The 16,783-nt window shown below is 40.8% G+C and overlaps 1 protein-coding gene across 10 annotated transcripts in view; it reads right to left on the reverse strand.

Moving 5' to 3' along the window:
* Positions 1-16,783, reverse strand: part of chd9 (chromodomain helicase DNA binding protein 9) — a 243,818-nt gene that overhangs the window by 199,533 nt on the left and 27,502 nt on the right. The window contains exon 1 of one of the 10 annotated variants that reach the window (XM_069901578.1): positions 2,501-2,581. The exons of the other annotated variants lie outside the window; for them this stretch is intronic. The gene's annotated coding sequence lies outside the window, so the exon portion shown is untranslated. Of the gene's footprint in view, positions 1-2,500; positions 2,582-16,783 lie in introns of those variants that run through there. 10 annotated transcript variants of the gene reach the window in all.

Raw genomic sequence — 16,783 nt, forward strand, 5'->3', positions numbered from 1 at the left:
AGGGTAAACTACAGTACGAACCATCTGATGGTTGGGTATAAAACCAGTCTTGGAAAATGATGACTCAGTATATGCGCTTCTTGGTAGTTCCTGAAAATATGTTTTACCTTTAATTGTTCCAACAAATCTTGATTTGATAACACCTTTCCTACATTCTGGCCAATAGTTCTCTTCCGCACCACACCACATCTTCCTTAACATTTGCAAACAAGCTGCCACTGCTTGCTGATCCAAGTTGCAGCAAAATTAAAATTAAATCTTGACAGACATAATGAGGGTTTATGCAACCAGACCTTTATTTTAACAACCATGCTCAGAGAGAAAAAAAACATACTGAATAAGATTGTGGGCAGACAATTGCTTTAAGGCAGTTCCTGATATTTAGGGAACTCTTAGATGTCAGTGATAGCAATCATTTTTCCTTTGGCAAAATCCTATATTCCAATTGATTGGGGAGGGGATGTTCCTGATGAAGAAACAAGAGGTATGCTGGGCTTAATCAGTTTTCTTTGAAATAAAATGTGTTTCTATTCCACACCATATCTCTATGGACACATACAGATGACTGCATCTATCATCTCAAAATGTTGCATCGAATGGCTAATCCACTTTTTAAAAAGTTCAGAGCTAGTGTAAGTTTTAAGGGTCTGATGCCGAGAACATGTCCATGGCCAACGTGCAAGCAGACTGCATTAACAACAGCTAGATTACAGTGTTGCTCACAGTGGTTTCATCTAAAGGTTTGGACTTGGTGTGCGTGTCCACACCTGCATTGGTGTGCTTGCACAAAAGATGCAATAACCCCAGTTTATTGAAAAATCTGGATATCTCAATACCTCTAAAGTAACACAAATAAAAAGATACAATGCTGAAAATACTCAGATCAGGCAACTACAGTTTTGACAGAATCGGATTTAAGGCTGCCGGTCAATGTTCTCCCATTAGAATGTAATTTGACAATTTTAGTCCATTCATACTGCATGTTCAATAGTGAAGGAATTTATCCAAATCAAGGTATTACTGCCAAGATAAGCATTTATTACCATCCCTAATTTCAATTGAAATAGTGACGGTGAATCGCCTTCTTGATTCACTGCTGTCCATCCGAAGTACTCCCACGGGTGTTTTTTAGGGCAGAGCAGCTTCATCAGATGGCCTGGGGCTGGGATGATCAATTGCCAACATAGTAATGTTATTTCAGAGACAGACACCCACTGCATGGTAATAGGCCCACAAACCAAGCTTGTCTGGGCCTAACCAATGTGCCCTCCTGCTCCAGTCCAACTTGCCTGCATTAAGCCATTACCCCTCCATTTCCCTACCATCCATGCAATTACTGAAGAACCACTATTAGAATATTTTCCCCATTTCACTTTAATTTCTATTTTAACAAACTCCTTGATATCACATTCAGTTAAATGTTAGCTAAATATCAAAAGTGGTCACTCTGACTTCAAGACTGGAATTCGGTTAAGATTGGGACCACGACTGTGGTGGGATCTGGACCAAAAATCTTCTTGGAAAAATGAAAATTAGTGACACTCGTTCCACAACTTTTCTGAGGATTGAGAGCACGAGATTGACAGGATGGCAAGTATCCCAATATAAAATAGTACTATTTATTCCTAAAACATCATTGGGCAATTTTCTACATCAAGTGGATGCTGGTGTTGGACAATCTTGAGGAAGGGTATGGCTAGTGTAGGACTTGATTACTGCAACTGAGCTGCTGTGCATTCAGAGCACCAAACCAGCTCTCAAAATCACATGAAGTCAATCAAATTGGCTAAAGACTAGCTCTGTAGCAAGAAATCAAGATGAATCATTCACTCAGCACAAATCAAGATGAATCATTCACTCAGCACATCTGGCTGAATAGAGCTGTGAATGCTTCAGCCATATCCTGGGCATTCATATCCAGTGGCTTGCTGTTATTAAGGGCTGGGATGCTTACATTTTAAATTTAGATGGACAGCATGGTAAAAGGGCATTTCAGCCCACGAGTCTGTTCCACCCAATTAACCTGCCCCCCTGATACGTTTCAGATGGTGGAAGGAAACTGGAGTCCTCAGAGAAAACCCACACAGACTCAGGGAGAACATACAAACTCCTTACAGACAGCGCAGGATTCGAACCCCAGACCCGATCACTGGCGCTGTAAAGGTGTGGTGCTAACCGCTATGCCAACTGTTCAGCCCATTTTCTTGGAGTTTTCTCCCATTGGCTGCTTAATTGACTATGAGTATTCACAACTATTTATGCAAAGACTGCAGAGCTTTGATCAGATTCAATGGTTATGTGATCGCTCAGAGATGACTACTGAATTAGGCTTGAAATACATGCTGTTCTCCCTTCCTAGAAGGCACCTCATTTTTAGATACACCTGTGATTGCTCCTGGCACTTCCTATCCTGAAGCTGACTTCAAGGAGAGATGCAATCTAGCTGCTATAGTTTTGGATGTAATTCAGGTAAAGTTTTTTTTTAATACATAAAGTGTACCAGATAGCATCCGAATCTTCTGGCACAGCAATGCATTTTGTGGCTGACATGGAGAGGAGATGACCTTCCTCCAGAGATTCAGAAGACTGTTTATGATCTGGAGAAGCAAAAGGGGACAGCTGTGGCTGAGTTTTGTTGGCTAATGACCTTGATAATGAAATTCATTCATTTTTTTCATCAATTAATATATTCTATAGAAAAGCAAGTTCATTGTATTACTGTTGAGAATAGTGCACGTGCCAGCATCATTTCAAACTTTGGGGTTGCACAACTCGTACTACAAATGTGCACTGATTGCCAAGTTGGAAGTAAAGTCACATCAGTAGCACCCAAACAAGTAGTGTGTGCCAAATGTGGCAGCCACTGCTACTAAGACATTGCTTCAGGTGAAATTCAGTAGGGGAGTTCTTATGCTGTATAAAATGTGCACTTATGTTCCAAGGACAAACTTGTCTAAAATGCAAAATTATACAAGTCTTTTGAAAAGTAATTGAAGTCACTACACATGTTAAACCATGAAGAGTTTCTAAAATACATGGTCATGTGGACCATGGAGACTCAAGATTTTAATCAGAATCTACAAACGAAACATATAAATAAAATCATACAGATAACACAGAGCAACAAATACACAGGCAATTGTACAGTAAAAGTTTATAAATAGTTCATATATCTGAAAAACATTTGCAAGTTGAACACAAAACTGGCATCTTCTAAACAGAAATTTTGTTGAGGTGCGAGTGGTGAGAGGAGAGGGAAGATTCTTCACTCTCCGGATAAGTGACCCCGCAAATTGTTTTTAAATGGGAAACAGATTGTTGGCTGCAGCAGCAAGAAAAGCCAGAAGTGATTCATTCAGAAAGAAATATTTATTTATCCATATTTTCATAAACTAATATCAAGAAGCCAGGACCATGAGAAAGAGCAGGATTTACCAATCAATCACAAAAATTCTCAAGATCTGAATGAACAGGCAATTATTTTAATTTGAAAATTATTAAAGCAGCATCGCAAGGCTACAGTTAACACTGCCTCAGACAAAATTTAGGAGCTCCCGTGAATAGTAGGACTATTCAGCTTTGGCCTTTCCAATGCCATTGACTCACTCTAATGACAAATCAGTATGCCAATTCAAGTGTGTCTTTGCCATTATTGACAAATGAAGTCCTAACATTCAACATGTTAGCTCAGTTACTGTGCAAGTGCCATTTCAGTCTGTTCATTACTGGGCATTTCAGGAAAATAAAAATGCTTCAAGTACTGGAATTCTGAAATGAGCAGAGGAAAATAGCTATAAAAACTCTGTTGGTCTGATTCCATCTGCGGCAAGGGAAATGTTTAATATTTCGAGGGCATTTATCAAGAAAAAAAGACCACTCCAAGCTTTTGAATGTCAAGCCACCATCACCAGTATGGTTAAATGTATAACTTTTGGGGCAGCAATGGAGATATATTTAGATTGAGAACTAAGCATTGGCCCTCATTCCTGTACTTTCTCAACCAACTACAGATAGCTGTAAGTGTGAAGAAAGCCAAAACAGAACAAGAAAAACCACAATAGGTCCCTGCAAAACAAGGCATCTGTACAGAGTATTCAAGGCAGGCACTCTCCAGTATTCACCAAGTTGGGTCTTCTCCTTCACTACTATCAGTAACTAGCTGCACAGATAAGCTGACACGCAGAGCAGTTTGCAGAAGGTCTCCAGCCAGAGCAGCAGCAGAAGGATCAAGATAAGGGAAAAGCACAAAAGGAATCTAAGCCACCTTCAATAGCAACCACAGAAGATTTCACTCCTGGTCTGCTCACTGCTTCAGTTACCATCTCATTGGCCACAGAACACTTAAGGGAGTGAGAAATGTAATCAGCAGCCATGAGAGAATGCCTTCCCGATCATTGTAGGGGACTTCAACCAGCCCGAACCAAAAGAAGTCTGATAAATTATCACCAACAAATTACCACCGCAACCAGGGGAACCAACACACTTGGACCACTGCAACACTACCGCCAAGAATGCTTACCACGTCTGATCACCTGGCTGTACTTCTATTCCCAGCATACAAGCAGAGTCTGAAGGTGACAGCACCAGTGGTGAAAGCATGGTTGAGGTAGATGGAGGGTCTGCAGAACTGCTTTGAATCAGTGACCTGGGCCATATTCAACAACTCATCTTCAAATTTGAATGAATATACCACAGCTGTCACTAACTGTGCAGATGAGGGTGTGCCCATGCGTACATACCCCAATCAAAAGCTATGGGTGAACCAAAGGTTTTGCACCTGCTGAGTTTAAGACCAGTGATACAAATCTCTGTAGGAAGATCAGGTACAACTTGAGGAAGGCCATCTTAACAGCAAAGAAGCAATTCCGAGTAAAGTTAGAAATAGAATCAAATAAACATCAGCTATTGCAGGGCTTGCAGGCACTTACATTCGAAAAGGTGACCCCAACATCAGAAATGGCTATGATGCTTTACTCTCGAATGAGCCAAACACTTCTTACGTTTGCATTGAACAGGAAAATTCAACTGTACCAGTGAAAATCCTGCAAAAGCTGGCGACACTGTGATATCTATCTCTGAGGCCACTGTCAGATCATCTTTCAAGAGGGTGAACCCTCACAGGAGTACCCGACAAGAGTACCTGGTAGGGCACTGAAAACCCGTGTCAACCAACTAGCTGGAGTGTTCACAGACATTTTTAATTTCTCACTACTGCAGTCTGAGTTCCCACCTGCTTCAAAAGGGCATCAATCATACTGGTCGGTGCCCAAGAGAAGAAGAGAAGCTGCCTCAATTACTATTGCCCAGTAGCACTCACATCGACTGTAATGAAATGCTTTGAGGTTGGTCATGGCCAGATTAACTCATATCTCTGCAAAGACCTGGACTCACTGCAATTTGTCGACTGTCACAATTGTTCCACTAAAGATGCAATCTCACTGGCTCTTTACTAAGCCCTGTATCACCTGGACAACAGCAAAACCTACATCCAGCTGTTTTTCATCAATTATAACTCAGTTTTCAACACCATTATCCCCTCAGAACCGGCCAACAAGCTTTAAATCGTGAGATTCTGTATCTCCCTCTGCATCTGGATCCTTGACTTCCTCATCAGAAGAGTACAGTCAGATGGATTAATAACAACATCCGCTCCTCACTGACCATCAAAACCTTAAGGATGCTTAGCCTACTGCTCTCCTCTCTCTACATCCGTTACTGTGTGGCTTGGCACAACTTAAATGCAATCTACAAATTTGTAGACACCACGGTTGTCAGCAGAATCATTTGTGCAATGAGAAAGCGTATAAGTAAGATAAATCAGGTGGTTGAATGCTGTCAACACAATCTTGCAGTCAACATCAGCAAAATTAAGGAATTGATGTGGAATTCAGGAAGGGGAAGCCACAAGAACTCAAACCAGTCCTCATCGAGGAGTCAACAGTGGAGAGGGAAAGAAACTTCAAATTTCTGGGTGTCAACATCTCTGAAGACTTATCCTATTATTCCAGTGGTAAAAAGTGTCAGAAGAACGTGCCATGGGAAAGCTTTTCTTTCAATAGGTAGCATGCCAAGATACAATTACAGAAAGCTCCTGCAAATTTAACAATGATGCTTGAGTATACTTTGACATTCATACAAGCTGTGAAATTCCATTCATGAAAGAAGTTTCCACATCCAACAGAAATAATGGACAAGGAATGAGCAGTGTGGAAAAGCTTAGATATCTTGGAGACTTAAGCATTAGTATTATTGAAAACTATATGGTGGAGACGATTTTCACCCAGAGGTCGCTATAGTTGGAAATGCTCAGCCCAAGTGGGTGGCAATCGCAGGTACTCTGATGACATTTTAGTATATCGATGAGCACTTGAATTGTCAAGGGATACAAGGCGGCTTGTTCATAGTTGGGATGAATGTGGATGGGTCACTTGCGGCCTGTCTCAGAGTTGTATAATTGATTCAGTGACTTCCTTTTACTATCTAGAATCTGAAATCTGAGTAACCAGTAAAATCCTTTGCACCACAATTCAAAACCAAGTGGATGCCGGAATATTTAAGTTCAAAAGTGAGTGTGCAGTGTTAGGTCTGCTTTGTTCATGAATGAGTGAGACAAACACCAGACTGAGTCGAAATCAGGGTTCTTTGTTCTTTATTACCGGATTGTAACACTTGCGACTAACAATGTTAGTCGGAGAATGCATTCTGCCGTTATCAGCAAAATGGTGATTTTTTATACCCTTGGATACATGCTTAGAACATCATCATATCATTACTTGTCCAATGACTAAAACTGTTGCTATCCTTTCCCTGCTAGCTTCCTGCCTCTCAATCCATCAATGTCTCTCTTATCTTGTAAGTACAAGGATGCATTCACATCTTGTTACAGCCCTGTACAGGGTAACTCCTTACACATTCCCATCTCATGATGTTTTACCTTACAGCAGTTATGGGCCCAGTAGACCCCAAAACCCAGCAGCAATAGAAATTCATCAAGACAAATGGAGAAACAAAAGTTACTTATAACTATCTTTAAACATAAAAACAGGATCAAATTTCAACTTATTACTATTAATTTAACCCCTTTCTAATTCTAAGCGAATGTGATAAAATGTGTATTTAAAAAGGGGGGGTAGAGAAAAAGCGGGGAATTATCAGCCGGTGAGCCTTACATCAGTAGTGGGCAAAATGGTGGAATCCATTTTTAAGGATGTAATAGCGGAGCATATGACTAGCAGAGAAGGGATCAGACGGAGTCAACATGGATTTACAATAGGTAAATCGTGCTTGACAAATCTATTGGAATTCTTTGAGATGGTGACAGGTAAAATAGATGGGGGAGAGCCAGTGGATGTGGTGTACCTGGACTTCCAAAAGGTCTTCGATAAGGTCTCGCATAAACGACTGGCTTACAAAATCAAGGCTCATGGGATTGGGGGCAAAGTATTGTTGTGGATTGAGAACTGGCTGGCAGGTAGAAGACAGAGTTGGGATAAATGGCTTGTTTTCTGCGTGGCAGACGGTGACCAGTGGGGTACCACAGGGATCTGTACTGGGACCCCAGCTGTTCACAATTTACATTAATGATCTGGATGAGGGGATTGGATGTAATATCTCCAAATTTGCAGATGACACTAAGCTAGGAGGGGTTGTGTGCACGGAAGAGGGGGTCAGGAAGCTCCAGTGTGATCTGGATGAGGGGATTGGATGTAATATCTCCAAATTTGCAGATGACACTAAGCTAGGAGGGGTTGTGTGCACGGAAGAGGGGGTCAGGAAGCTCCAGTGTGATAAATTGAAGGACTGGGCAGATACATGGCAAATGCACTACAATGTGGATAAATGTGAGGTTATCCACTTTGGTAATACAAACCGGAGGGCAGATTACTATTTGAATGGCAATAGATTAAGAGATGGGGAAGTGCAGAGAGACCTAGGGGTACTTGTACATCAGTCTCTGAAGGCGAGCATGCAGGTACAGCAGGCGGTTAAAAAGGCAAATGGTATGTTGGCCTTCATATCAAGAAGATTTGAGTATAGGAACAAGGATACCTTACTGCAGCTGTACAGGGCCTTGATGAGACCCCACCTGGAGTATTGTGTGCAGTTTTGGTCACCTTATCTAAGGAAGGATGTTCTTGCAATGGAGGGAGTGCAGAGGTGATTCACCAGGCTGATACCTGGAATGGCAGGAATGACTTATGAGGAAAGATTGCGCAAATTGGGATTGTACTCCCTGGAGTTTAGAAGATTGAGAGGGGATCTCATAGAGACATATAAAATTCTGGCAGGACTGGACAGAATGGATGCAGATGGGATCTTTCCAATGATGGGAAAATCCAGAACCCGAGGCCATGGTTTGAGGATAATAGGCAAACCATTTAGGACCGAGATGAGGAGGAATTTCTTTACCCAGAGGGTGGTGAATCTGTGGAATTCATTGCCACAGAGGGCAGTAGAGGCAGGTTCATTAAATATATTTAAGAGGGAATTAGATCTATTTCTTCAGTGTAAGGGTATTAAAGGTTACGGAGAGAAGGCGGGGACGGGGTACTGAACTTTAAGATCAGCCATGATCTCGTTGAATGGCGGAGCAGGCTTGAAGGGTCGAATGACCTACTCCTGCTCCTATCTTCTATGTTTCTATGTATGCAAGTTCAGAAAAGTTATTTGATTCACAGTCCAATCTCACTTCTCACTCCTCCATGTTCACCGGTATTAGGCAATTCTTAGACTGTGCACAGAATTTAACATTTATGAATCTCACCAGGCTTTGGTGTCTGAATCAATTTGGATAATTTGTTCAATAATTTTGAATGGATGATCTTGATGACAGCAGAACTAAAGTTTTAGACCCATCAAATTGCATTATTCGGATCATACAGATGAAATCAATGTGTCAATGTGTCAAGATCAAAAGTATCACTATTCTTCTGAGAAGATACTTCTTAGCCTTCCTTCTTTGTGAATTGGTTGTAAGTTTCTAACTCAAAAACAAAAGCATGAACAAAGAATGAAGAGCTGGATGTATGGACTACAAGAACTCACAACCTGTCTTCAAAATGGGGTTTTTCCATAAGCTTACCAGCTTGTCATGTTCCAGTTCCAGCTGCTGCCGCTGAACTGTAGAACTGTCCTCTCTCTCTTTCACTCAGGGAAAAATATATAGCCCTCTTAGAACAGCACTCTGCACTCAGACAGACTGGACCTAATCTTTGAGTCCCATTCATCTGTTGCTTTCCAAAACAATAATCCATTACTCCACAGCATGTCCAATTAACACCTACCTGTGAAGTCCTTATAGGCATTCTTCAAAGTTTTTGTCCAGGCACTCAGAGCCTGGACTGTCTGGCTTGCTGGCATTTTAAATGAGATCTGTTTTCTATGTGACCCACAATTAATCTCCTTGAAAACATATCGATATACAATAAAAAATATAATATAATCCGTCACAGTGGATAAACTCGTACAAAAAAAATCCCAGAGAGGTACAAGGAACTGCAGTGGCAGGGAGCTAAGGAAAGAGAAACTGTCAACATTCTAGGTCATGACCAATACAGGGTCTCAAAATGTTAACAAAAATGAAAAGAAACCTGTTATCTAAAATTTGGTGTCATACTTTTTGAAACAATGCTAAAATTGAACTCTAGTAAAGTTATTAATATTATTTAAATTCAAAACATTGTAAAATGTTAGTGTCAAGATTCATCGCAGTATTATTACTACCCAAAAAAAATTTCTCAGTGGCATTTTTTCCACTCTGCTGATATTATCCCTTGTATAATTAATTATAAGGCTACGTTCACTTATTCTTTCACAATTGCTACAAAGCCACATTAAAATAAAATAGAACTGGGCATCGAGTGGAACAAGTCTCGGTATTCAAACCACATTTCTAATGCCAGATGACACAAATAGTTGAGATACAGTTACCATGACAGATTTGGTCAATGGGTTATCATAAAATCTGTGAAACTCAATAGTCAGGTCACTAAAGATTCAACAATTTTGAGAGATCCATTTACTCCTACTAATGACTCTTTGTAAAGGATAAAACCATCATGGAATACTCATTTGAAGTTTGCATCATATCTACGACATGAAAATTAATGTAAAAATATTGAATAAATAAGTCTAAAAATCATATGCTTGGCTCACTCATCCCATACTGCTGCTGGAATCTCCCAACCTCCCAAATTTATTTCTGGGTAAGAAGCTACAGGTAACCCAAGAAGAACTGAGGTTATGATAATGAAAACACTGTGATGTGCACTAAAAGCTTGATTGTAAAGTACCCTCAGATTTGTATATTAGATCACATCTTCCTCCACAGGACATTGATAGCTATCATTTTATCTTAGTATTTAATTATTGGTTTTATCTATTATAAAGAAACTGAGTGATCATTGCTATTAAGCATAACCTCTAGCCAAAGCCCACAGGAAAGTGAACTAATAAGAGGATTAAGATTTCAGCAAACTATGCAGTTTTTCTTCATGTTGTCAATGCCCAATTTAACTGAATTAACAACAAAATGAAAGACAAGAAAGCAATATACATTCCAACCATTTTCCACACGATGCTGAAGATCCAGCTGCGCTGGGTGGGTCACGTCTCCAGAATGGAGGACCATCGCCTTCCCAAGATCGTGTTATATGGCGAGCTCTCCACTGGCCATCGTGACAGAGGTGCACCAAAGAAAAGGTACAAGGACTGCCTAAAGAAATCTCTTGGTGCCTGCCACATTGACCACCGCCAGTGGGCTGATAACGCCTCAAAACGTGCATCTTGGCGACTCACAGTTTGGCGGGCAGCAACCTCCTTTGAAGAAGACCGCAGAGCCCACCTCACTGACAAAAGGCAAAGGAGGAAAAACCCAACACCCAATCCCAACCAACCAATTTTCCCCTGCAACCGTGTCTGCCTGTCCCGCATCGGACTTGTCAGCCACAAACGAGCCTGCAGCTGATGTGGACATTTACCCCCTCCATAAATCTTCATCCGCGAAGCCAAGCCAAAGAAAGAAGAAAGAAGACATAAATGATATAACTGATTAAAAAGGTAGAAAATACACTTCTTGGTTTTGGCATATTGTACTGAAAAGTTTGATAATCATGTTTTAATGTATCAAACCTAAAATTATTATTTCTATTCTGAAACCCCAAGCATTTTCTTTTACAGAATGGTTCTCAAAGAGAGATTTGGGGAACATAGCCAAAATCTTACTGCTGTAAAAACAGCATTTATGATAATTACTTGGTGAAATAGGCACCAAGTTAGAAACTTCCATGCAAACTTTGACTGAGTTTGGTAACCTAAAAGGAGTCATCAGTACCACAGCCGTCCTCCACAGGATATGCTCCTCTAAGGTCTTGTCCACTGAGATGAAAACAAACAACTTGAAAAGAAAAAAAGTTTGTTAATTACTAATCTTACTGTAAAACACCACTGAATTGAGTTTTAAAATAGCATACTAAATAACATAGTGCTTTGGAAACTTGGACCTAAAAGTAAAATTAATTTTATTCAAGAGGAGCTTAGTTCAGGGCCCAATCAGCCATAAGTTTATTGCATGACAGAGCAGGATCAGCAGGCCAGATGGCAAAGAGTGCTATTTCTTTTGTTCCTCTGTGTTGCTTTGAGGGAGGATGATAACCTTCAGCTACTGAATCATATTGATCAGTTGGGAATATGGCAAAAAAAAATGGCTGACACAATTTAATCCTGAAAACATGGGGTGATACTTTTTAAGAACTAAAAAAGGCTTAGGTGGACATAATTAATGCACCCGAGGAAAATCTGAGGGGCAGAGACAGTGAACAAGTACAGGCCATTATGGTACAACTATACAAAACATTGGTTAAACTGAAGCAGTGAAAAGCTCTAATTCCCATATTACAGGAAGGATGCAAGTTCATTGGAGTGGGTATGGAGGAGATGCACCACAATGCTGCCTCCAGTGGTGCATTTTAGTGAGGAAGAGAGACTGCATTGCCTTGGTTTGCTTTTCTTGCTACAGACTTTTCTCCTCAGAATGGGTCTATATCCAGAGGGCATAGGTTTCAGATCAGACGTAGGAGATTTCAAGGGGATTGGAGGAGAAACATTTTCACTGAGTAGTGGATATCTGGAGTTGATCATTGACCTCAAGAGACAAATTCCTGTTTATATCAACAGTGTTAAGGTAAAGATGGCGACAGGTTCATATTCTTGGGAATAAATATCAACATCTTGTCCTCATCTAAGCATAGTGATATTACAAGAAAATGTGCTCAAGATTCTTCTTTGTCAGGAGTCTGAGCAAGTTTATCATATCCCCATAGTCTATTACCAACTTTTAAAGAAAGTTTCCTGACAGATACTTTGCAGCATGGTAGAAGAACTGCTCTGCCCCAGACCTCGAGGAACTGCAGAGTTGAAACACAGCTCAGGCCATCACATAAGTTAAGTTCCTTTTCACTGTCCATCCACACCTCCCAATGTCTTGTAAAAGTTGTTAATATAATCAAAGGATCCATCCTGGTCATTCACTCTTCTCACACCTCCTGTTAGACAGAAATTACACAAAACCACAAGATTTAGGAGCAAAGGTAGGCCATTAAGACCATTGAGATTGCTCCCCCATTCCATCATGAGCTGATCTGTTCTTCCACAGTCCCATGACTGCCTTCTCCCTACTCTCCTTGATAGCTCGATGATCCAGATGCTTAGCAACCTCTCCCTTTAATACACTCAACGACTTGGCTTTCACAGCCACCCATGATAGCGAATTCGAGGTTCACAACTCTGGCTAAAGAAATTCCTCCAATCTGTTTTAAATGGGCACCCTTCAATCCTAACATTGTGCCCTTTTGTCCTCTACTCCTTCACCATGGGAAACAACTTTGCCACATCTACTCTGTCCAGGCCTATCAACATTCAATGAGATCCAACCTTATTCTTCTGAACTCCAAGGAGTACAGTGCAAGAGACATCAAATGTTCCTCACATACTAACTCATCATTCCAGCAATCATTTTTGTGCATCTTCTCTGAACCCTCTCCAATGCTAGCATATCGTTTCTTAAACAAGGAGCCCAAAACTGTACTCTGTACTCCAAGTGCAGCCTCAACAATGCCTTATAAAGCCTCAACATCACATCCCTGCTCTTGTAACCTATTGCTCTAGATATGAGTGCCTTTCTTCACCACTGATTCAACCTAGAGGTTAACCTTCAGAAGGGTATCCTGCACAAGGACTCCCAAATCCCTTTCCATCTCTGAATTTTTAATTTTCTCCTCATCCATTTATTCTTTCTATTAAAGTACACGATCACAACATTGCATTTAATTTGTCACTTCTTTGCCCATTCTCCAAACTTAAGCCTCTCCGTTTCATCACGACCTGCTGCTCTACTCAACTTTGTATCATCTGAAAACTTTGCCATAATGCCATTTATTTTGCATTTCAAATTAATGACATAAAATGTAAAAAGTGGCCACAACACCAAACCCTGTGGAACACCACTGATAACCAATCAGAACAGGATCTCTTTATTCCTACTCTGCTTCTAGCTGATCAGCCAATGCTCTAATCTTGCAAGCAATTCCGTGGGCTCTTACTAAGTTAAAAAAAAACCTCATGTGTGGCACCACATCAAAGGCATTTTGAAAATCCAAATCTACAACATCCATTGCATCTCCTTTGTGGTTGTGGTTTCCTCCAAAAAAATTGCAGTTGGTTTGTCAGGCAAGATTTTCCTTCAAGGAAACCATGCTGATTTTGGCCCATCTTGTCATGTACCTGCAGGTACACCATAACTTCATCCTTGACAATCAACTCCAACAACATTGGGCAAACAGGTCTAGAATTTCCTTTCTGTTGCCTCCTTCCCTTTTTAAATAACAGAGTGACCTTAGCAATTTTCCAGTTGTGATCCACACCATAATCTATTGATATTTGGAAGATTGCCTCCACAATCTCAAATGGCAACTTCTTTTAGAACCCAAAGGTGTATTCCATCTGGTTCAGGAGACTTACCTTCCCTTACACCATTCACCTTCCCAAGCAACATATCTGGTCAAAACTACACTCACCTCTTTTCCCTGACATCTTTGAAAATAAGGTATACTGCTCATGTCTTCCACAGTGAAGACTTGTGCAAAATTCTCATTTGGTTCCTCTGCCATCTCCTTGTTTCTCATTACAAATTTCTCCAGTGTTATCTTCTATCAGTTCTATAGCTACTAAGACATCTTTTTTACTCTTAATACACTGTACTTAAAAAGCTCTTTGTATCGTTTTTGATGTTATTTGCCAGCTTCCTTTCAAAGTTCGTCTTTTCTTGTGACCTTTATTTAACATGTAAGTTTTTTTAAATACCGAGTCCTCTAACTTTTGCTTTCTCCTTTTGCTTTTGACTTCTCTTGTCAGCCACAATTGTGTCACTTTTCCATTCAAATATTTATCCTGCACCTTCCCTATTTCTCCCAGAAACTCAAGGCATTTCAGCTCTGCCATCCTCCCTGCTAGTATACCTTTCCAATCAACTTTGGCCAGTTCCTCTCTCAAACCCATGTAGTCCACTGGTATACTGACACCTCTGAGTTTCTCCTTCTCAAACTGCAGGCCTTGCTTTCAGCTCCCTTTATCACATCTGGTCAATGCACAATACCCAATCCAGAATTCCCATTTCCATGGTAACTCAGCCACAAGCTGCTCCAAAAAGCCACCCTGAAGACATTCAATACATTTCTTCTTTTGGGATCCAGCACCAACCTGATTTTTCCAATAAGCCTGCATATATAAATCCCCCATGACTACTGCAATTTTGCACTTTTTGTGTGCTTTCTCTATTTCCCTCTGTAGTGTTTAGAGGCCTATAAACAACTCCCATCAAGGTCTTTTTATCCTTGTAGTTTCTTAATCCTATCCACAGGGATTCTACATCTTCTGATACAATGTCTCCTCTCTCCAAAGATTTCTTCTTTGGCTTGACTTGGCGGACGAAGATTTACGGAGGGGTATGTCCACGTCTGCTGCAGGCTCGTTGGTGACTGACAAGTCCGATGCGGGACAAAGATTTAATCACATTTTTAACCACCAGAACCACCCCACCTCCTCTCCCTACCTTCCGATACAGTGTATCCATGGATATTTATTTCCCAGCTGTGATATTCTTATAGCCATGACTCAGTAATGACCATAATGTCATACCTGTCAAGTTTCAGCTGCAATTACAAGATCATTAACCTCTTTTTTTAAAACTGCGGACATTTAAAGAAAAAGGCCTTCTGTGCTGCATTCATCATTTTTTTCAATTTTATTTCCTTTATACCGCAAGTTAAATCCTTATAATTACGCTTGCAATTGTGCCCCATTGATTCCCTCTCCTTTCTCACAATCTCACTAAACAGTCCATCTACATGTGTACCCTTTATTTTCTGCCCTCTCATTCTGGTTCCCATCCCCTGCACAAATAGCTGTGTGTGTGTGTGTGTGTGTGTGTGTGTGTGTGTGTGTGTGTGTGTGTGTGTGTGTGTGTGTGTGTGTGTGTGTGTGTGTGTGTGTGTGTCGCTCTCTCTCTTCATGTGCTTTAAAACTCAAATGGAGTAAAACACAAAAATCTGCAGATGCCATGAGTGCAGTAAAAACACAAAAATGCTGGAAGATCTCAGGTTTCGCAGCCACCATTGGAGATAAAGATATATTACCAAACTTTCAGGTCTGAGCTCTTCAATGTATGTGCCAAAAGCAGACAAGGGCCTATATTAAAAAGGCTGGTGAAAGGGGAGAATGCGAGGGGAAGGAGTGCAGACCAGTGGAGAAAATGTGTTAATTGAATACTAGGTCAGGAGAGAGGAAAGGTAAGAATTAGTTGGGGGGGGGGGAGGGAGGCACTAGAAGAAACAAGGATATTTGGCGAAGAGGCATGAAGGGAGGGTTAACAGAAACCAAAGATATTGATGTTAATGCCATCCAGTTGGAGGATGCCAAGAAGGAATACGAGGCATTGTTCCTCCAATCTGTTAGTGCATGAAACCATGGACAGATATGTCGGCAAGGAAATAGAACAGGGAATTGAAATGAGTTGTCAGTTGTCACTGGGAGATCCACGTTATTGCGTCGGACAGAGCTGAGATGCTCAACGAAGCGATCTCCCAATTTGCATCCAGTCTCTCCAATGTAGAGGACACCACAATGGGAACTCTGGATACAGATTCACAAGAGAAGTGCTGCTTTGAAGGACTCTTTGGGGCCCCAAATGGTGGTGAGGGAGGAAGTGTGGGTGCAAGTGGAGCACCTCCTACGGTCGTAGGAGTAGGTTCAAAGGGGAAATTGGTGGGAAGAGCAGAGCGGATGAGGTAGTCACAGAGGGTACGGTACCTGTGAAAGGTAGAAAGGAAAAGGGAAGATGCCCAAATCTCAAGACCACTTCCTTTCCTGATGTCATCAGACTCTAAATTTAATCTCTCACTGGCAAAGGATTTAAACAGTCCCTTTCTCTGTATACTGCACATATTGTTATATGGTTATTATTTTTAATTTGTTTAGTATTACTGCACTACCTGAAGTATTGACTTGCCTGCATAACACATAAAATGAAGCCTTTTGCTGAACCTCAGAAAATATGACAATAAATCAAATCAATGATGGAGGCAGATAATACCTCAACATACAAAATTTAGATGGATACAGTTTGTACCTCTTTAATCCAATGATGGGGCCTGGTCATTGTCAGACCTCAGAAAACGCTGGTAAACAGAAATTGATGCCTAAGGGTCTATGTAAACACATCAAAGATAGA

Source organism: Narcine bancroftii, chromosome 10 (genome assembly GCF_036971445.1).
Source record: "Narcine bancroftii isolate sNarBan1 chromosome 10, sNarBan1.hap1, whole genome shotgun sequence".
Lineage (NCBI taxonomy): Eukaryota > Metazoa > Chordata > Chondrichthyes > Torpediniformes > Narcinidae > Narcine > Narcine bancroftii.